The sequence below is a fragment of the Oryctolagus cuniculus genome, chromosome 14 (assembly GCF_964237555.1).
Source record: "Oryctolagus cuniculus chromosome 14, mOryCun1.1, whole genome shotgun sequence".
Taxonomy (NCBI): Eukaryota; Metazoa; Chordata; class Mammalia; order Lagomorpha; family Leporidae; genus Oryctolagus; species Oryctolagus cuniculus.
In genome coordinates, this window is record NC_091445.1 from 73,323,217 (window position 1) to 73,346,156 (window position 22,940).

The following is a 22,940-nucleotide window of genomic DNA, read 5'->3' on the forward strand; positions in this document are numbered from 1 at the left end:
TAAGGCTTCCATGCTGTGAGGAAGCCCAAGCCATATAGAATGAGCACACTTTAGGTGTTCACTCCCCCCTGCTAATAACTTTTGAATCATACCCAATGAAAATATGTCCAGATTATCCTAGCTTCCAATCATTTAAATCCTTCCAAATGAAGCCTCTGGCATTGTGGAAACAAGACGAGCCATCCCTGTTACATCCTTCCTAAGTTCCTGGACTGCATAATTCATGGGAATGTTAAAGTGATGCTTTACACAACTGACTCTGAAGAAGTTTGCTATGCAGCAATAGAAAACAAGGATCAGAAGAAAGATGTCAAGGAAAGGGGGAGAGAGGAAACCAGGAAGAGTGAGAGAAAAGAAGATAGGAAAATGTGGAAGAAGGAAGAATGAAAGGAAAAGACTGTGGAGGGAAGAGGAGGAGAGGAGAGACAGAAAGGAAGGAGGGACGTACTTGGAGACAGAATAAACTGTAACTGTCCTGAAGCCAGATTTTCTTCATGTTTCACCACAATGATATAAATAGGGACTCCTTTAACTTTCTTAGTCTTGCCTTCCTCAGAGAGGATGATTCATCATAAGTAACGATTAATTGGTGGGGCCGGCACTGTGGCATAGCAGGTGGTGCCAGCATCCCATATGGACTCTGGTTCGAGTCCCAGCTGCTCCACTTCTGATACAGTTCCTAGCAGAGGATGCCCCAAGTTGGGTCACTGCACCCACATGAGATACTTGGAAGAAGCTCCTAGCTCCTGTTTTTGGATGGACCCATCTCCAGCCATTGTGGCCATTTAGAGAGTGAACTAGTCTATGGAAGATCTCTGTCTCTGCCTGTCTTTCTCTCACTGTAACTTTGCCTTTCCAATAAATAAATCTTTAAAAAAGATTAACTGGTTACATGAATAAGGATTTTTTAAAAAGTTTTTAGGGGGATCTTTATTGAATACACATGCTAACTACAGAATGAAGGGCAAATGCAGTTAAACAAAGGAAACGTAAGGGAAACAGTAATGGAAAATACAGGCACAAACTATGTCTGTAACAAAAGGAGCATCATGAAGAGAACTCAGAACTAAGTTCACAAAACCATTCCTGATTGTGGAATTCCATGCTTAACTTCACGCAACCTGAAGAAATATCTCTTATTTGTTAAGTTTCCATGACATGCTTACCCCAAGTAGGTTTTTACATATTTTTAATTAAAGGCTTTCTCATTCCAATAATTTATTCAGCTTCAACTCTCTCCTAAGAGTCAGAAATTGCTAAGCATCTCCAGAAAGTGGTATTGGAGATGAAAAGGAAAGGTATCCAACATCGGTGCAGCACAAAAGATGCTTCCAACACTGTCCTCCCAAATCACAGCACAGGGTTGAGTCCTTGCTGTTCTATTTGTGATCCAGCTCTCTGCTAAACAGCAGATGATGGCTGATATACTAGGTCCCTTGCCACCCACATGGGTGACCTGAATAGAGTTTCAGGTTCCTGACTGTTGTGGGCATTTGGGGAGTGAAACAGTGGGTGGAAGATTTCTCTCTACCCTCTTCCTCTCTGTCTCTGTCATTCTACCTTTCAAATAAATACATAATTAAAAAAAAAAGAAAATGAAGGATTACAAGTAATTGGATACACAAAATTAGCAAGAGATAATTATGATCACTTGGAGGATAAGCAGTGCTACATCTCAAATCAGCTGATTTCTCTTTGTGTACGAGGTAATTAAAATCTATTATCTTCTGGGACAGTTAAGATGCTCACATCTCACATCACAGTGTCTTGGCTCATTCTCACCTCCAGATCCTGATCCAATGCTGATGGCTGCTCAAGTGATTAGGTGCTACAATCAAGACCTAGGTTGGGCCAGTGCTGTGGCTCACTTGGTTAATCCTCCACCTGCGGCACCAGCTTCCCATATGGGCGCCAAGTTCTAGTCCCGACTGCTTCTCTTCCATTCCAGCTCTCTGCTGTGGCCCAAGAGGACAGTGGAGGATGGCCCAGGTACTTGGGTACCTGCACCTGTGTGGGAGACCAGGAAGAGGCACCTGGCACCTGGCTTTGGATCAGCGCAGCGCCAGCCGTTGCGGCCATTTGGGGAGTGAACCAAAGGGAGGAAGACCTTTCTCTCTGTCTCTCTCTCTCACTGTGTATAACTCTACCTGTCAAATAAATAAAAAAAAAAAATTTTAACAAAGGACCGAGGTTATGCTCCCAGCACCTAAGTATAGGGCTTCAGGCATTAAGAGAGTTAACCAGTGGATAGGAGTCTCTTTCTCTCTCTTTATCTCTCTCTATAATAAATAAAAACATATAAACAAAATCATATAATTTCCTTTGGGTGATCTCCCCTCAGTAAAGTAAACTCTCATTCTTCATTTTCTCCCTGTTCCATGCTTGTATTTACTCTGCTTCTTTCTCTCCCTATCTCCAAATTTGGCCTCCTTTGTTCCAAGGTTAATATTCACCCACTATTTCCTGTGACAGAATTTTCATTTTCATTTCTTCAAAAGCTTTTAAACAAGAGGCAGCATCTATACAAATTTACCTCTTCTCCACAAAATATTTTTATACTTCTGACATAGTTTTTTCTTCACTGACTGCTACTTCAAGCCCTTAGGCTATTTATAACCACATAATTTTTCCTACCTTTCTTATGGAATACTTCAAACAATTCAAAGAAGGCAGAATTCCGTTAATTTCCATGTACCCATAACTCAGCTCCAAGAACTAGGAACATTTCACCAGATATCTTAGAAGTTTTGAGTCTAAAAAACCTTAGTTATAACAAGTCACCAATGGAGAGACTCATGATGACTAGGGCATAACTTTGAGCAACAAAACTGTAATTATTTAAATTGAAAGTCTTAACTGAATTCAATTCATGCACTATTTGGAAAAAGAAATTAAAATATTTGTATTTGCCTAACACCAGTGAGAATTGCATGCAATTTTTAATAAATTAAATTTTAATTAAAATAAAATTATTATTTCAATTTGCTGTTATCAAATTGCTATTAAAACCATATATAATTCTCCTTCAAATGACTTCCAGTTTATTCTTATATTCATCCATGACTGGCATTACACTGCAATCCTACTTGAAGTTCAGTATTACTGTCCTAAATATTTATTTAAAATAAATTTTGAAACTATTTAATATTTGAATCCTAACTTTATGAGAATTATTAGCAACCTGAAGAAATATAAAATGCATGAATTTAAAATTGTAACTAACAAAAGTAGGTAAGCTTGCTCATGATTGCCATTGTCCAATATCCATTGAATGTGATCTAAGATGTTTCTAGCAGGACAGAGGTCATTTGGCAAACTAACACTGATATTGCCAGGTTTTTTAATTGTGAATCTACATTTTAAAGTTAAAGACATATCACAGAAGCTAGTCATTGTTGCTTTTTAAGTATATCATTTTTCTGCCCTGACTTTATCTTAGCATGAAATAAAAGATTAGCTTTCAGTACTAGTCATAGATAAAAATAAAATCCTGTAAGACATTTCTTGACCAAAATAAATAGGGGGCAAGGGCAATTTCTTCTGCAAGAGTCTTCTGTAATTATTGGCAGCTTAATTACTTCTTTGGTTCTCTTCAAAATTACCCATGTTAGAAAGACCTTTCTGGCACAAGTGAAAGGGGCTGCGACCTTCTTTTTGATTAAGCTGGCTTTTCTTCAGAGACTTAACATTAAAGGAGAGTTTGTAAAGTAGGGGCTTACCACATTCCAACAAATATGCCACTCAAAGTATCTGCTGAAAGTTTCTAAACTTTGAAATATGAATAACAATTTAGAAGCAAATCTTATGCACAGGTTTCTTCCTATCGAATAACATTTATATTAGCAGGTGGATAATTATACAGAACACAACATTTGGCAAATGTTTAGGGTTGGAAAATGGTACCTTCCTAAGGAGGCTGACTTGGAGGTCAGGCTCACAACAACAATTAACATTAATTTTCCTATAATGGTGTTTAATGATATCTTCAGACTCAGCACAATTTCAAGGGATTTACAAGGTAGTCCTTCATAAAATGTTATTTGGATAATGTGAAATAATTTGTTCATTGTTTAAATCTTAAATTTTTGTCTTTCTTCAGTAAAGTGCTTCTTGCCATATAGTTATCAACAGCCCCAGTACCTAACAATTAACTTCCTAGGTGTGAATTAGCTTCAAGGTCAATACACAGAATATTATTGGGAATCAGAACCTTCTCAAGTTGAGGAACAATAAATAATATCAGTGGGAATTCTCCACTTGGAACAGTTGTGCACATTTGTCTTCCTTTTGCCCTTCCAGCATAAAATATTTTTTTTTTTTTTTTGACAGGCAGAGTGGACAGTGAGAGAGAGAGACAGAGAGAAAAGTCTTCCTTTTCTGTTGTTTCACCCTCCAATGGCCGCTGCAGCCAGCACACCGCGCTGATCCAAAGGCAGGAGCCAGGTGCTTTTCCTGATCTCCCATGCGGGTGCAGGGCCCAAGCACTTGGGCCATCCTCCACTGCCTTCCCGGGCCACAGAAGAGAGCTGGCCTGGAAGAGGGGGAACTGGGACAGAATCTGGCGCCCCAACCGGGACTAGAACCCGGGGTGCTGGCGCCACAGACAGAGGACTAGCCTATTGAGCCGCGGCGCCGGCTCTTTTTAATTTTAGGAAAAATTCTGCCTCTGACTTGAAATCAGGGGGCCAAAGCTTACCTTTCCTCACATGTGAAAGAACAGGCACAACAAATAATCTACCTTCACTAGGTAGATGGTTCCTTCTAGAATGTAGAAAATGAAAGACAGTGAAGGAACAACTAGAATGATTCATATCATTGATCTTGCCAGGGGTCCCCAGCAACGTCTATTCTCTTCCCTCCAACCCATATGAAAACAGCTCAGTTCCTCTTTCTTTTGGAACGAGTATGTTCCAGCCGCCTACTTTTCATGCATCCTCCACCTATATTATAAAATGCAGTTGAAATACATGCAGCCTATTTGCTTCCTTCCATTAAGTTACAGCTGTTACTAAATGAGTACTCTAATCCAGCAGTCTCAATGTATGGTCTTATTCTAGAAATCCTTTTATCAAAAGTATCATGGTATCTCCAGTACTTTCATAATAATATTAAATTTTATTTTTATTCTTTTCTCTTACAGTGTACAATGCAGTTTTACCAGTAAACTGAAGCATATTACAAATATCCACCAATTTTCTATTAAGTTATACATGTTGCTGCTATTCCAGTCCAGCTCTCTGCTGTGGCCCGGGAGTGCAGTGGAGGATGGCCCAAGTGCTTGGGCCCTGCACCCGCCTGGGAGACCAGGAGGAAGCACCTGGCTTCCGGCTTTGGATCAGTGCAGTGCGCCGGCCGTAGCGGCCATTTGGGGAGTGAACCAACGGAAGGAAGACCTTTCTCTCTGTCTCTCTCTCACTGTCTAACTCTGCCTGGCAAAAAAAAAAAAAAAAAAAAGACAGATAAATAGAATTCCTCTAAGGTTCTTTCTCTAATTTTCTAAAAGAATTACTGAGAAAATAATGTAATTAGTTAAAAGATATATTTTCCTGGGTGGTAAGCAACAGTCACCATTTAGAAATATTCTTTATGCATATTTAATTTCAGATACTGCCTCATTCTACCTGTTTGCTGAATTATTACTTGACTATTCCACAAAATTATTGTATATAAATTATCCAGTGCTTAAAGACACACAGGAAAATAGTCATATTATTTTTTGAAATTTTTTAACTGGTACAAAATTTTACATATTTATAGAGCACATATACGTGTGTTGACATACTTTGTGTAATGCTCAAATCTGGCAAATCTATCCATCCAATTATTTGTCATTTCTTTATGGTGAAAGCTTCAAATAACTTTCCAGATTTTATTTTTACTTTAGAAAAAGAAACAACATGTTATCACTATCTATAATTATCTTATAGTGATAACTATAAGAACACTAGAACTTCTTATTTATATCTTACTATAACTTAGAACTTTTATCCTTTCCTCATCCCTCCATACCTTCTATTCTCAAAACCTCTGCTAATCACCACTCTACTCTCAATTTCTATGTGATCAGCTGTGTTAGAATCCAAATATGAGTGTGATCCTGAAGTATTTGAATTTCTGTGCCTGATTTATTTCACCTACCTTGTGACAAATAATGTATGTTGAATAGTTGTAATATCAAATGGGAATTATTGCAAGATATTTTGCTCTTTTTAACAACTTTAATTATTTTTAGATTCTAAAACAAATGTTTAAAAGTAAAATTTACTGTAAAGTCATAGTAATTTCCAAAGTCACTCAAAAGAAAATAATTTCTTACCCTATCACAGGCCATATCTAACCATGTGATTAATAATATTGGGTGTATGTACTTTTAAAATTTCATCCACAACCATTCCATAATCAAATGTACCCATTAGATTAGCAGGGGTCAAGAGTTTTTCATTTGTTTGTTTGCTCTACTACAAAATGTGAGTCACACTTGACAAATTACTCTTCAGTGTGCATTTCTCTTTTTAAATAACATTATGCACATACTTTCAGATTAACAGATAACAAGGTCTTTAATTCTTTCTGTTAATAGCACTGTAATGCCATAGCATGGCTGCAACATAATATAATCTTACATGTATTGTTAATAACTGATTTATTTACTTTAGAAGACTTGTCAAAATTAAATTGATGAGTCTTAATTGTTGTGTATATTTAATAATAATAATAGATATTTTAGTGGGGTTTAAAATTCACATTAAGTTTAAAAACCTAAAAAAAAATCACAAAATTTATATAAAGCAGAAATGCAAATTACCATCTTGAATTTTTTTAAGAATTACCTTCAGAGTCACATTGCAGGGATCTTTGTCTTTTCTTCTTTTAAAATTTAAGATTGACATATAATATTTGCAAACTTTAAGGGGTATCATGCAATTTTTCGTTATTTATACATAGGTTAAACTGACCATACCAAGCATCCAGTCATTCCATTTCCTTACATTTTCTTTGTGTTTGGAGCCTGCTGACTCCTCTCAGTTATTTCTTTATACAGAATGCTATGCATCCCTGTGAGCCATAGTCACTCCACTGTGCTGCAAAACACCAGAATTTGTGACACTCCAGTCATTAGGGTCTATTTCCCATTATTTATCATTCGACCTTCCCTTTCCACTTCCCCTCACTGTTTATAGATAGTAAGCACTATTTTAACTTTATATTGAGTATTTATTATTTTTAATTACACATATGAGAGAGAACATACTGTATTTGCCTTTATGTGTCTGGCTTCTTTCACCTAACATAATGATCTTCAATTTCACTTATTTTACTGTAAATGTTGATTTGCTTCTTTTTATGGAAAAATAATGAAGTGCATTTTGTTTATTCATTCATCATAATGGATACCTAGGTTGATTCTATAGCTTAGATATTGTGAATTGTATCACAATTAACATGAGAGTGCAGGTATCTCTTTCATTTGCTGAGTTCATGTCCTTTGGGTATAGAACCAGAAGGGGGATAGCTGAGTTACATAGTAGATCTACTTTGTAGTTTTCTAAGGAACCTCCATACTGTTCTCCATAATGGCTATAGTAATTTACATTCCTATCAGCAGTTATTAACAGTTCCCTTTCCTACAAATCATTAGCAGTTGTTATTTTTATCTTTTGTGATATTGCCATTCCAACTGCATTAAGATGATACCCCATTGTGGTTTTGATTTCATTTTCCTAATAGTTAATGACATGAGCATTTTTTCATGTGTCTCCTGGCCAACTGTATTTCTTCTTCTGAGAAGGTTTATTCAGTTTCTTTGACCATTTCTTAACTGGATTGGTTATAATTCTATTGTTAGGTTACCTGAGTCCTTATATATCTTGGATATTAATCCTTTGTCACATGAATAATTTGCACTTTCTAACCTAATTGGTTATATTTTCCACTCTATTAATTGTTTCCACTGCTATGCAGAAGAGTCTCAATGCAATCCCATTTGCCTTTCTTGTTTTTGCTATCAGTATTTTGTAGTCTTAATCAAGTAGCTGTTGTCTATGCCAATAACTTGAAGTGTTTCCCCAATGTTTTCTTTTAATAGTTTCATGGCTTCAGGCCTTACATTTATTTCTTTGGTGCATTTTTTTTGACAGGCAGAGTGGACAGTGAGAGAGAGAGAGAGAGAGAGAGAGAGAGAGAGAGAGAAAGGTCTTCCTTTTGCCGTTGGTTCACACTCCAATGGCCGCCACGGCTGGTGCACTGTGGCCGGCGCGTTGCGCTGATCCGAAGCCAGGAGCCAGGTGCTTCTCCTGGTCTTCCATGGGGTGCAGGGCCCAAGCACTTGGGCCATCCTCCACTGCACTCCTGGGCCACAGCAGAGAGCTGGACTGGAAGAGGAGCAACCAGGACAGAATCCGGTGTGCCGGCGCCACAAGTAGAGGATTAGCCTATTGAGCCATGGCACCGTCCTACTTTGGTGCATTTTTGAAATGATTTTTGTATAAAGAAGTAGGAGTGAGGTCTTGTTTCCATCTTTTACTTTTGTATATCCAGTTTTCCCAGAATCATTTATTGAAGAGATGATTTTCTCCAGGACATATTTTTAGCTTCTTTATCAAAGATAAATTGACTGAAGATATGCAAATTTATTTTGGTATTTCTTTTCTGTTCCATAGGTCTATCCATCTATTTTTTTTATTCTAGTACCTTACTGTTTGGTTACAGTATAGTATGACCTGAAATGTGGTATTGAGATGTCTTCAGCCTAGTTCTTATTGTTAAAAATTGCTTTGATTTTAGGAAGGTCTTTTGGATTCTCTTCTCTAGTTCTGTTAAGATTGTCATTAGCATTTTGATGGGGGTTGAATTAAATATGTAAACTACTTTGGGTGATACTGACATTTTGAAAATATTAACAATTATAATACATGAGTATGGGATGTTCTCCCATCATTTTATATCCTGTTCAATTTCTTCCATATGTGTTTTGCAATTTTCATTGTAAAGGTCTTTGAGATCCTTCACTGAATGTATTCCAAGGTAATTTTAGTAGCTATGGTGAGTGGGACTGCTATTATAATTTCTCTCTTGGTAAGTTTGTAATTATTGTATACAAATGCTACTGTTTTTGAGTGCTGATTTTTGTATTCTTCAACAATGCTGAATTTATTTATCATTCCTAATATATTCTTAGTGGAGTATTTTGTTTCTTTCTGTAATCATGTCATCTGCAAACATATTCAAGTCAATAAATGTAGTATTCCATATTCACAGAATAAAGGATAAAAACCAATCATCTCAACAGATACATAAAAAGCTTTCAATAAAATTAAATACCTATATAGATTAAAGAAAAAAAAACTTTGAAGAAATTATGACTAAAAGAACATACCTCAACCTCAATAAAGGATATATATGACAAAATCACAGCAAATATCATATTAAATGGGGAAAAGCTGAAAGCAATTCCTTTAAGATATGGAATCAGACAAGAATGGTCTCACTACTCTTTTTCAATACAGAAATGAAAGATTTAGCCAGAGCCATTAGGCAAGAGAATGAAATAAGAGGTACACAAATAGGAAAAGAAGAAGTCAAACTACCCATGTTTACTGATGATATAATTATCTTCACTAATATATTCCCAATGATTAGACCTTTGCTGATCACTAAAAGATCATGAATATTTCGGCAAAGAATAAATTAATGAATGAACTAACTGAGAAGCAGGTGTAGTTCAGTAAAAATCCTTCCACCCTTCTCTTCCTTTGGTGTGCTTCCTGCCTCCTTCTACATTGTCCATCACTCTTTTCCATATTTTCAGAGATAAGAATTCTCTACTCTGCACTTGTTTTTTACATTGCAGTGCAGCAAAAGCATTTCAAATAGCAGTTTATATATTAAAATCCAACAAAAAGATGTAACTAATAATTAGTTTACAAATCTTTGTTTATGTGACTGATTGTTTCTTTGAGATAGATTCCTAGTGGCTATAGTTGCAAAAGACTATTACATATTTTATGAAAATCTAGAAGAGAGGAGTTCAAAGTTCTCAAAGAAATGATAAGAATATGGAACTGATAATTATGCTGATTTGATCTTTGCACATTGTCTGAATTATCATATGGTATCCCCAAAATATGTACAATTATATCTTAAAAACAAAATAATAAATTCAGATATAACTTCCATTTATAGGTGATCAAGAAATTTTCCTTTATTTGTAATAATATCATGCTTAGAAAAGCAGTTTCTTTACCAACTTTGTAAGTACCCTGCATTTTTCCTAATTTTGTTGTCTCTAGCTATCTGTTTTTTAATCCACCTAGAATTCATATGCTATAAGGTAGGAATATACATGGATGCCATTGTTACATTTTTATATAGTTGACTGTTTCAGCACCATTTATTATATAACTGATATTTCCTACTCTACAACATCCTTCATGAAAAGATATGCTAGATCAAGGCTGTTCTGTTCTGATGCATCAGTTAATTCAAATATCATTTCTAAACCATTTTAAAAATATTTTAATTTTATAGTCTTTTTATATTGTAACAATCCCTCCATTTGTCAAATTTATTTGGAATAGTGTTATTAATTTACTCCTTCATGCAATTTACAACTATATTACCAATCAGCACCACACTCTTCTCCCCACATTATCTTCCCGAACCCTGGTATTTTGGTCAAAATTTCATCAAGTCTAAATACACCTAAAGTTAATACATTTACCTGTCTTTATTTATAAATTGTTTTGGAATGAACTGACATCTTAAAAGTAGTCCACTTTCCATAAATCTAGTTTATATTGTTGAGCTTAAAGCCATAGTATGCTTTTTAAGACTACATATTTAATGCATTTAAATTATGATATGAATAATATTAATAATGATTTACTAAGTAACTATAGTTTAATGGATTTTTACATATGCTATTTGAATCAATACTCATAAAATCCTCAAACGTTTATACCCTATTTTAGATGAAGAAATACACTCTGAGGGGTTAAGTGACTTGCTGATATAACCAACAAATTATTAAATGACAAAAAACCAGTAATCTGATTTGAAATTTCATTTTCACAGAACATGTTATTACTAAATCTTCCTTCCTATTTCAAACAAGACTCTCCTATAAATATTAACTTCCTTTGTTATCCATAGAGTTTCCATTTAATAAGACAGGAAATATATACATGGGACCTGGGTGGAATTACATTCTCATTTAATGGAAGTAAACATATAAACTTGAAAACCAACATCAGCTTTTGCTAAAATGTTTGGCTTGATGAGGTAAGAGTCATAGAAACAACCATTTTATTATTTTATTGTTGGAATTACATTTATTGATTTCATCTGTCCCCAAACAAATAATTTGATAAAATACTCATTTAACTGTACTTATTATTAATTTGCTTTTAAGGCCCCTTTGCCAGGTGGCATCCAGGAGCACAACAGATCTCTCCAATTATAAAAACATTTATTGGTGCATGGCAAGTGTAAACCACTGGGGTCCCTGGCAACAGTAAAATGGCAAATTAAACCAAAACCACATGCAAGTCGAAGTGACTCATTGGTCAGTGAGCATGTAGGAAGAGATGCCAAGCAAATAAACAGTCAGTCCATTAGTTAGTTATTGCCCGCACTAAATGAATAAAACTCTTGAGAAGAAATCACAGCAGTGTGGCGACAATCTGTGCGGGGTTTGTTGAGTCCTGCGGAAATGGCTGAAATGCTCACCCGGCTGCCGTGAAACAGAGGAATGCACGGACAGTGGCCAGGCTGAAAGATGCCTCTTATGTGAGACCCGCTGATGAGCTCCCGTCACTTAACGGCATCCTGAAAAACAGCTGGCACCTAACCCTCAAATATTGACTCAGTGTTTACAAATCTGGTTCAGTTTCTAGGCAAACAGCTTATATAAACAAAGTGTGCCATCTGGTTTTATGGCTCAAGTGTTTCAACTACACTTTTCCCCAGGTGTGGGGACCGTGATTAATCTGAGTAATTTAGAGTATCCCTTCATTTCTCGCAAGGTAGTTAAGGATTGGGCTACATTGGATATAAATTTTAAATTCTGAGAGCATGAGATCTTTCAGACAATTTCTAATAGCAAGGAAAGAAATCACTGCCAATTTTGGATGTGGCTCCAGTAAGAAGATGATCAGTTTAAATGCTCTCAGCATAAATTTACAGGGCAAGAAGGAAGTAGATTTTACAGGGAATGTGTACTTTTGTTATGCCACATTTACCACACATTATCAAAGGCAAACACAGGGAAAGGAGGGTTTTTGAGGAGACAAACAAGTTTTGGACCTTCTGCAAACAGCCATAGTGGTTCTAAGGATGGTAGCTAAGCAGAGTCTAAAAGTAGAGTTGAGGTGGACCTCAATGTGTGTGGAATTCAGGCAGTAAAAAGCACTGTCACTAAAGCTTTGCATTCCTTCCTCACTAATCTGGCTTGCCTGGCACATTGTCTTCCTGGGTGGTTTGGAGACTGCTATCCAGCAAGGTGTGTTTTTGCTTAAATGAGCAAGTCTCCCACATTATGGAAGAAAGAAATTTGCAGTTTATAGAATGAGACTGGGGATGAGCTGGCCATGCTATGCTGATTTTTCTACTGTTTTGAGCTGTGAGAAGACATAATGACTAAGCAAGGGGAGGCAGGTGGATCCACTTTTCTCAGATAAGCCTCTAATCAAAACAAATTCATACTAGGTATCAGCAAAGGACTACAGCTAGTGTTACTGGACTTTAGGAGTGCTTCTTACATAATAATTTTACTCTTAGCTTCATCTCTTTGATCATTTTTGCTACTTAAATTTATGCTGCTATATTGTTAGTGTTCTTACTCTAGTGTTAATGCTTTTTTTGAGAACAGTGCGAATTATAAATAAATGACTTTACAAATAACTACATTCCAACATTCTAACATTCCTCTCAAAATCAGTTCAATTCTCCTTATGACCACATCATATGTTATTGTACTATTGATATTTGGTGGTATGAGTCTACAACTTTGTATAAGTAGTAAATAAATCCAAGGGGAATTTCTTCTGCATCAAAATAAATTGTCTACAGTATCTTTCACCTCATTCACACCATGAGACAAGTTAAACCAATCAGGTCATCACAGATTTCTTTGTAGAGGGTATCTATGAAGCTTTTATTTACCTCGTGATCTAACATCAATGCTGTTTACTAAATACACAGCAAAGGGTTAATAATTTCTAAAAACAGATTTTAACTCCATTACCTTTACAATTCCTAATGAATTGCTTCTCTTTTGAAAGCTACACTAGTAAAAACAGGATAAAATTAAGTAACCATGTATTTGTATTTGTTACCCCCAAGAACTGTGTACTTCCTCAGAGACTTTTACATAAGGACACTAATAGCTAACAAAATGGTTTCTCCAATTATTCAGCTACCTACAATAGAAATTCAAATAATAAAAATGAAATCATTTGACAGAACTTTTCCATATTTATCCAAAGAAACATGTTTGATTTATGCACTTTTTCTGTGACTACCCATATGATGGTGCAGTCATTGCTCGAATATTTATTCAATGCCGACAAAGTGTTAAGAGTCTTGGGATCCATGTACAAATTACAATCTTAATGATTTAGAATAGAGTTAGGAATATGGGCTCATAAGGAGACAATTATAAAACAGTGTAGTAAGTGATAAGGAAACAAAGTCCAGGGTTGAAGACCTGCCTCTCAGCCTTGGGAGAGGGTTCATTCCTAGTAGAGGTGACATTGATACCATGTCACCAAGAAAAAGTTAATATTAGCCAAGGGATGATGTAAAAATGGACTCCCAGAGAGAGAGTAGTAACCACAATGGCCTGGAAGTAATGGATAACAATTTTATCAAAAGTGAGCGGGTAAGACACAGATCAGTCAGAAATGAGGTCAGAGTATTCCAGTGCAGGAGGAACTACTGAAATGCTTCAAAGAAAACAAAAGCAAACATTTGCTTCAGAATGCTCAATTTATTTTTAAATTAATTTTTGCAGTCTTAAAAGTGTTATTAATATGAAAACAGATTTCGTGTGTTTCATAGATACAATTCTAAGAATATAATCATGCTTGCCTCCCTACCTCTCCCTCAGACCATCCTCCTTCTTTTACTTTTTTATAATTCTTCAATTTTTCCAAAAACTTTTTTGATATTTCATATATTCAGTGAGAGAGAGAGAGACTGACTCCATCTGCTAGATCACTCCCCAGGCCAAAGCCAAGAAGAGTTCAGAACTCAATCCAGATACCCCATGCAAGCAGCGGGTATCAGCTATTTGAGCTATCACAGGCTGCTTCACAGGGTGTATATTAGCAGGAAGCTGGAATGGAGAGTGATGCCAGGACTCAAATCCAGGCACTTTAGTAAGGTATGTGAGTATTCAAAGTGGACGCTGCATTGCCAGGCCAAATGTTAATACCAGAAGCACACTTTATAGAAGTAGAAGTGGCAAGAATGAAAGAAGGGGGTTAGGAAGTGATTAATCAAGTTGACCTAATCTTTAATTGTATAAAGTTTACTAGAGTCCAAGAAAATAGTAGTGATAGTTATTTTGCAATGCCCTGCTAGATGTCTCATATAAGTATCATAGTTGGGACAAAAGGAGAAAATTTTGATAGCCAGAGCCTGGCAAAAGTGGTTATTATGTGTTCAAGTGCTCCACCTCTATTTGATTGCAATGTCCACATTCTTCCCGATGCTCATCCAAGTCCTAGGACAAATAGGATAGACTTTAGTCTCTACATATGGCCCTAACAGGCACTCTATCCTACATATCCTTGGACAAACTATGGAAAACTCTTAACAAGATGGGATTTTCAGGAAGAAAACCCAAGCAAATTCAAATAATAATAAGTATAAATTAAATAAAAGCCAGCCACAGCACTAAGGAGATTACAAAACACAAAGTTTAGATTTCATCTTTGATGTCTTGCCAAAGACTAGTTTCCATGGCTAGAAAATCCTTTGGGACACCCTCTCTCCAGTTCCTTTGTCTTGCTTCCACAGTACAATGTCAAAACTCTAAATACAGAACACTGTTCAAATATCTTTGCTCTGGAAATTAAATAATTTTACTTGGGAAAATGCAGGTAATTGGAAACATTCTTTCAGATTTGAACCACAACTCTGACATTTTAAGATTGTGCTTTATATGGCCGGCGCTGCGGCTCACTAGGCTAATCCTCCGCCTTGCGGCGCCGGCACACGGGGTTCTAGTCCCGGTCGGGGCGCCGGATTCTGTCCCAGTTGCCCCTCTTCCAGGCCAGCTCTCTGCTGTGGCCCGGGAGTGCAGTGGAGGATGGCCTGAGTACTTGGGCCCTGCACCCCATGGGAGACCAGGAGAAGCGCCTGGCTCCTGCCTTCGGATCAGCGTGGTGCGCCGGCCGCAGCGCGCCAGCCATGGCGGCCATTGGAGGGTGAACCAACGGCAAAGGAAGACCTTTCTCTCTGTCTCTCTCTCTCATTGTCCACTCTGCCTGTCAAAAAAAAAAAATTGTGCTTTATAGACTGTTCTTCTTTTCCTTCTGGCTTACCATCTACCAGCACCCAAACATTCACACATCCAAACACAAGCAAGGTCCTAAGTGATCATGTCTTGCCTATCTTCAACAATCAAGGGCTTCATACATCTTGAAGAATTCTGTATTCCCTAGGTGAGGAGATCTTTATCATACCAGCTTCTCTAGATTTCCTTAGATTGCTAGGATATGATATTCTAATCAGCCCCAAAACCACACTTTGCCTTAGGCAGCATTGTCTTGAATCTCTTCTGGAAGGGGCTATTGGAGTCTTTCACAGATATTCCTTCTTCACAAGTTCACTTGTCTGTTGAGAAGTCTGACTCCTGATCTCTGCAGAATTATGCTGCACCTCCCCTGTCACTAGTAGCCAAGAACCAGTGCACATGGGGGATTCAAAGATCCCTAATCCTATCCCATTACCTGCAGCACCACCTACATATCAGCTAGGGTCTGGGGCCATGTCCCTGCTAGGCTCTTTTCTCTTTGATATTTGCCTGCTGTTATCTTCTCCAAAGAGACTTCCCTCCAAAATATCATATGCACCAAAACCCTGCCTCAGACTGTTTCTGACCATCTCATTACCATCTTCCAATTTGTTCTAGGTGGGCTCTTCTGCTTGTACCCATTCTCATACAGAAACAAGGATAGAAAATCTATCATCCTAGAAATCATCAGTGTCACACTGACGTCTAAAAACAGTCTGACTCTGTGTGTTTTAAAAACTATTCCCCACTTTATCTGCTCATTAAAATTTTCAAATATTCATTGTTGTATGAAGGCACTGTCTCAGATACCTTTATTAAATTCTTAACCATTTTTGACATCAATGGGGAAAATGACATATCTGGAATTTCTCGGCTGGACCCTTATAATTACTACTCACAAACACTGGATTAAGTGTTTTGCACACACGAATTGGGTTAACTGCACAAAGATCCCATATGGTCTATGACACCATCCCTCTCATGTGAAACTGAGAATACAGAGGACTTCAAAGCATTAATAATATTGCGCATAAGCAAAAATTCCAGAGCCTAGACTCTTAACCAATGGACTGACCTGTCCAGGTCTTTTCTGGCCCTGCTTCACACACTGAGGAACATATTTTCTTTCATAATTTATTATTGTTTCCCTTTATGGGGTGGTTAGCTGGAATCCTTCCCATGTGTAAGTATAGTAAACCAAGTAAAGTAAAAACAGGAATAATTTCTGGTAATTGAAGAAGAGAAAGCTTCGGAGTCAGAGTAGTAGTTTAAAAACCTGGCTTGATTCCACGTGTACTTAACAAATGATATGTGATATCAGTCCAGTCAATAAGGTTCTTTGAGCCTATTTTCTCATCTCTAAAATGGGAATAATAGTATGTACCTCAGCAGTTGTTGAGAGGAATAAATTTGTTGATGAACCCAAAATTCTTAACCAAATATTTATCATGTAGCATGCATCCAATGCATGTTAGCCATTGTTATTTCTCTTTATAAATCTTGCTTCAGATGGTTTGCTCAAAATTTTATTTCCTTGAAAAATAATTTTTTCCTGCTTGCCTCCTATACAGTGTATTTATCTCTCCGGGAATAAAAGAGGAAGCCATTATCCCAATTGGGGCAAGACTAAATCTGTGCCACAACCCCTCAATATCCTTCTGCATATTCTGTCTTTTATTTTTATTTTGACAGGTAGAGTTATAGACAGTGAGAGAGACAGAGATAAAGGTATTCCTACCGTTGGTTCACTCCCCAAATGGCTGCTATGGCCAGTGCTGCGCCAATCCTAAGCCAGGAGCCAGGTGCTTCTTCCTGGTCTCCCCATGAGGGTGCAGGGGCCCAAGCACTTAGGCCATCTTCCACTGCCCTCCCAGGCCACAATAGAGAGCCAAACTGGAAGAGGAGCAGTCAAGACTAGAACCTGGCGACCATATGGGATGCCGGCACCACAGGCAGAAGATTAACCAAGTGAGCTACAGCGCCAGCCCATATTCTGTCTTTAAACTGCTCTATCCCCAGAACTGCCTGCTAAGTCAGGGAAGGTAGCAAGCCTTCTGTTCCCATCCCTCCATAGATTTCCCACCCTGGCCTTCTTCTCAACATGGAATTATCTCCACACATCTTCTGTCCACCAGGCTGACTAAATGTTTCCAAAACTCACAAAGAAACCATCAAAAGGACAAATTACACAAAATTTCTTCTGAAAGCCCAAAGTTTCCAAGCCTCCTTTTTTCAAACCATATTCTCCAATTCAGAGCCAAACCCCCTCTACTGCCAAAGCTTTGCAGGTGTGGTTGGTTATATTACCCATTAGGTACAGAGAATTAGGATCCTGGCTAAGTGCTGCGGATGCAGAAGTAATCTCTAGTCACTCTGATTTCTCAAGGCCTCTCTATTTGGTCTAAGCCCTTTGGTTTAGCAAAGTGAAGGTTATTTTGTAAGGCTTGGACAAATCTTCCTTCTTTGTGTCAGCCAGCACTGTGAAAAGTAAACAACTTTAACCTATGACCAAAGAAATGAGTCACTTCAAATTATTGTCAGTTTGAGATGGGTTGTTTGATGAGATCTGCTTGGAGAAAAAAAAGACTACAGATTTATCTGAGTAGTTAAAATAGAAGTTCAGGCACAGTGCAGCCATTGTTGCTTCTCCTCTTCAATGTTCAACAATTTATTCATTTCTAACTTGCCATTCAAGTCAAACACCATGAAAGAATGAATCATAAGGTGCTTATGGGTTTTTCCTTCGGGTTTCATATTTAAACCAGACAATTTCAATTGCTCTCTTGTCTTTCCTTGATTCTTTTCTTAATGACAAAAAGTAGTAGAAACTAGAGTGAAGATACCCACAAAGATTTCAGCATTTGTGTTTGGATTTCCCCTAGTCAGCCCTGAGGTAGCCTCTGGCAACTCCCACACAGGAGAGTTTTTTCTAGGTGGACAACATAATATTGTTTTCCTCTGTCTAGCAACATTTTAAAATCTCTTTCAGAAGTTTAAGTTTACATTTTATTGTCATCTGCTGGCAGCAGGTAGTGCAGGTGGCAAACAGAGTCAGAGAGAAAATCTGACAGCCGAGTTAATTAATGGATGGTAGTTTGCAGGGTTGTCAGGCTGCCAGTAGGGGTGTAGGTGCTTTGGGTAGAAGTCTGAAAAGATGTTCTTCAATGGTCAAAATATTTGCATTTCTCACATTACTTTGATTTTCTTTTTCTGGACACCTATGTATTAGGGAACTATATTAGAATTAATTAATAGATGCTATTTCCAAGTCAAGATGACTGGAATTTTCATTGCATTTCTCATTTTTTTCATTTTTTGCATGTGTGAGCTTTTCTTAGTCTAGAGCTTGCATCTTCCTTCAAATATTTTCATATTATCCAACAAGTGTTTTAAATGAGAGAAGGCTATCAAAGAAGGAGGTACCTTTCTCTGAAGGGAGGAGGGAACTTCCACTTTGACTGTGACCTTGTCTAAATAAGATCGGAGTTGGAGAACTCAAGAGGCTTCCATAGCCATGGCAGCTCATGACAAGAGCCTAGGGTGATTACTGATGCCATAAACAAGAGTGTCAATTGTTAAGTCAACAACAGGAGTCACTGTGCACTTACTCCCCATGTAGGACCTCTGTCCTTAATGTGTTGTACTATGTGAATTAACGGTAAAACTAATACTCAAACAGTACTTTATACTTTATGCTTCTGTGTGGGTGCAGTCTGTTGAAATCTTTACTTAATATATACTAAATTGATCTTCTGTATATAAAGACAATTGAAAATGAATCTTGATGTGAATGAAATGGGAGAGGGAGCAGGAGATGGGAAGGCTGCAGGTGGGAGGGAGGTTACGGGGGAGAAAAAGCCACTGTAATCCAAAAGCTGTACTTTTGGGAGAGGGAGCGTGAGATGGGATGGTTGCAGGTGGGAGGGAGGTTATGGGTGGGGGAAGCTGTTATAATCTAAAAGTTGTACTTTGGAAATTTAAATTTATTAAATAAAAGTTAAAAAAAGGAAATATTTATAAATGAAAAAAAAAGAGAGAAAAGGCTATTCTTTGCCAGCTTTCTCAGTTTATGATTTTGAGCTAGGAAATACAGTTTTCTATTTTTGTTTATAGATTTGCTTTTTATCTTTGAAGTTTTCTCTCCCCATTCCTGAGGCTTTTCAATGCAATTTTCCTATTAGGTGATATTATTAAAAGAAAACAAAATAGTTTCTTCCTTTGCATCTCCCTACAAATTTCCTCAGATGAAAAAGATGGATAGATAGATACCTAAATAGAGTATGGTTAGAGATGCTTTATTGATATAAACAAAGATTCCCAGTGCTCAGTGTCAATTGCTTTTTGTGAATAAATGAAAATATTTTGGAAAAAATGAATTGTTTTTTACAATAATGTTTAATTGGCACATTAATTTGAGAGGTAGAGAGTAGAGAGACACACAGGGAGGACTCCCATCCACTGGTTCACTCCACAAATGCCACAATGGCCAAGGATGGGGGTTGATAGCAGAGCAAACAAACTGGAATGCAACTTAGGTCTCCCACATCAGTGGAGGGGATCCAAAATTTTGAGCCTTCACTGCTAATTCCCAGTGTCTGCATTAGCAAGAAGCTGAAATAGAGAGTTGTACGTGGGATTCAAACCAAGGCACTGTGATATGAGAGGTGGGTATCCTACCTACCAGGCCAAATGTTTGCCTGTGACAATTATCTAAAATATTTTCATACACACAATTTTTATGTTTGTCTACTATGACAATAGAGTGGCTATTCAGAGTAAATCATATTATTCCTCCAGTATATCAAAGATACAAAATCTCTATTAGAATAGCAATGTATACTCTATTTAAATAATCTCTATTTTCTTTCAGTAATTTTTTATATAGAGATGACATGGTAAAATTCTTTGAGTTATTAACTTGGCAGTATTTACAACAACTTAATCCTATAATCATTCATTACAGATAGTTTACACAATGATGTACGATATAATCAACTTCAGCTGCTTACTATGCTATGCCTTACAATATGCCAAATATTTCTAAAATAATGTCAGGCAAGAGATAATCAAAATGAAAAATTAAAATGAAATGTTAATATTATTACTGCATTTTCTTCATGTATCAAAATAATATATAATATATTCTTTAATACTACATATTTCATATCATAAAATTTAAATAAGTCATTAAGGAAAAACACTTATTGATCCTAGCATTAAATAATATATTTTAAATTTTACAACTCAGTGAATTCTCCATGGGTTCTTTGTATAATACATCTGAGGCTTTCAAATAATCTGGGACTAATATAGACAGCATCTACACCTAAATTATAATGTAAAGTAACCAATATTTATTGGGTTTTCATTACAGGTTATTACTATGGAGAGCTTTGGCCTTGAAAAATGAAAGGCGTGGTCATTTTAGTTTATTTATAGGCAGACAGAAAAGAGAACAATTAAAGTACATTATCTAACTATTGTGATAATGTGCTCCAGAAGTTATGGTAAGTATAACGCAGGTCATAAGGAAAGAAAGTTTTTGAAAAGATTTATTTATTTATTTGAAAGGCAGAGTTACAGAGAGAGGAAGAAAGACAAGAAAAAAGGATCTTCTGTCCACTGGTTCTCTCCCCAAATGGATGCAACAGGAAGGATTGAGCCAGGACTGAGATAGGCTGAAGCCAGAATCCAGGAGCTTCTTCCTGGTCTCCCACGTGGGTACAGCGCATTAGCAGGGGGCTGGATCAGAAGTGGAGCAACTCCTCTTCCAGTCCAGCTCTCTGCTGTGGCCCGGGAAGGCAGTGGAGAATGGGACAAGTGCTTGGGTCCTGCACCCGCATGGGAGACCAGGAGGAAGCACCTGGCTCCTCGCCTCGGATCGGTGCAGGGTGCTGGCCATGGCAGCCATCTGGGGGGTGAACCAACGGAAAAGGAAGACCTTTCTCTGTCTCTCTCTCTCTCTCTCTCACTAACTCTGCCTGTCAAAAAAATTTTTTAAAAATTAAAAAAAAAGAAGTGGAGCAACTAGAACTCCAACTGGCATCCACATGGGATGCCAGTGCTGCAGACCAGGTCTTAAACCTACTGAGCCACACTGCCAGCCACCACACTTCATTTAAAAAAAAAGATTTATTAATTTCTTTTTAAAGCTATTTATTTATTTTTTCTTTATTTGCAAAGTTACAGAGAGAGGAGAATAGCAGAGAAAGAAAGAATTACATCTGCTGGTCCACTCTTCAAATGGCTGCAATGGCCAGGGCTGGGCCAAGCCAAAGACAGGAGCCAAGAGCTTCATCCCAGTATGCCACATGGGTGCAGTGGCCCAAGCACTTGGGTCATCCTCTGCTGCTTTCTCAGGGAGAAGTAGGGAGCTGTAGTGGAAGTGCAGCAGCCAGGTCTCAAATCAGTACCCTAATGGGATGTCAGCATTGCAGACAGAGGCTTAACCTGCTACACCACAATGCCAGACCCATGTTAATTTTTTATTTGAAAGGCAGAATAATGGAAGGAGAGAGGGATAAGACAGATCTTTCATCCTCTTGTTCATTCCCTTAAGTGACCCTAGCAGCCAGGGCTGTGCCAGGCTAAAGAAGGTACCCAGAACTCCATCCTAGTGTACATCCTAGTCTACTCCATCCTTGCTTCATGGGTAGCAAGGGCCCAACTACCTGGGGGCAATTTCCACTGCCGTCCCAAGCACATGAGCAGGGAGCTGGATCAGAAGCAGAGAAGCCAGAACTTGAACCAGCACTCTGATATGCAAAGCCAGTATCCCAAGCAATGGCTTAACCCACTGTGCCTCAAAACTGGCCACCAGACTTCAATTCTAGTGAACAATCATAATAACACTAATAATTCTACCAAAATATAGCAGATGCATACTCTACAAAGTGACATTTTCTGTTGCATTTTCTCATGCTATCTTGACACACCTTTCTGAGATGCTTTTATTATTCTCATTTTATAAATGAAAAAAATCAATAAACTAGTTGGAGACGTACAACTAGTCAGCAGTGGTGTTGGCAGAGGATCAGATCAATGCTTCTTTCAATCCCTTCTTGCTATTCTCTAACTCCACAGGAGGAAGGAAAGGCACAGTGTATTTGGAGAACTCCCAGTAATTTAGAGTGAGTGGACTCTTGTTTACTTGAGAGCATGGGGCAGGGAGGAAGAAAACAGAGGGCCACAGGAGTTCAAGGAAAATCCTATAGGCTGTGGAAAGGAAATAGAGTTTTATCGCACAGTCTGTGAAGAGAGAGAGAAAACGTTCAGCCAAGAAGTGTTAAGCACTCTTTGGAACAATCTCCATGTCAGCAAAATGGTTAAAGATTAACATGGCATGGACAATAATTTATGTTTAAAAGAGAATAAAGAATCTAAACTAACCTTTGGATATGTGGACGGGAGCCAATGTCTG

General features: G+C 37.6%; 1 long non-coding RNA gene across 2 annotated transcripts in view; it reads right to left on the minus strand.

Moving 5' to 3' along the window:
• LOC127492741 (uncharacterized) overlaps nt 1–22,940 on the minus strand; it is a 229,971-nt gene that overhangs the window by 13,442 nt on the left and 193,589 nt on the right. The window contains exon 4 of one of the 2 annotated variants that reach the window (XR_011382035.1): nt 13,971–14,725. The exons of the other annotated variant lie outside the window; for it this stretch is intronic. This is a non-coding gene — a long non-coding RNA (uncharacterized lncRNA). Of the gene's footprint in view, nt 1–13,970; nt 14,726–22,940 lie in introns of those variants that run through there. 2 annotated transcript variants of the gene reach the window in all.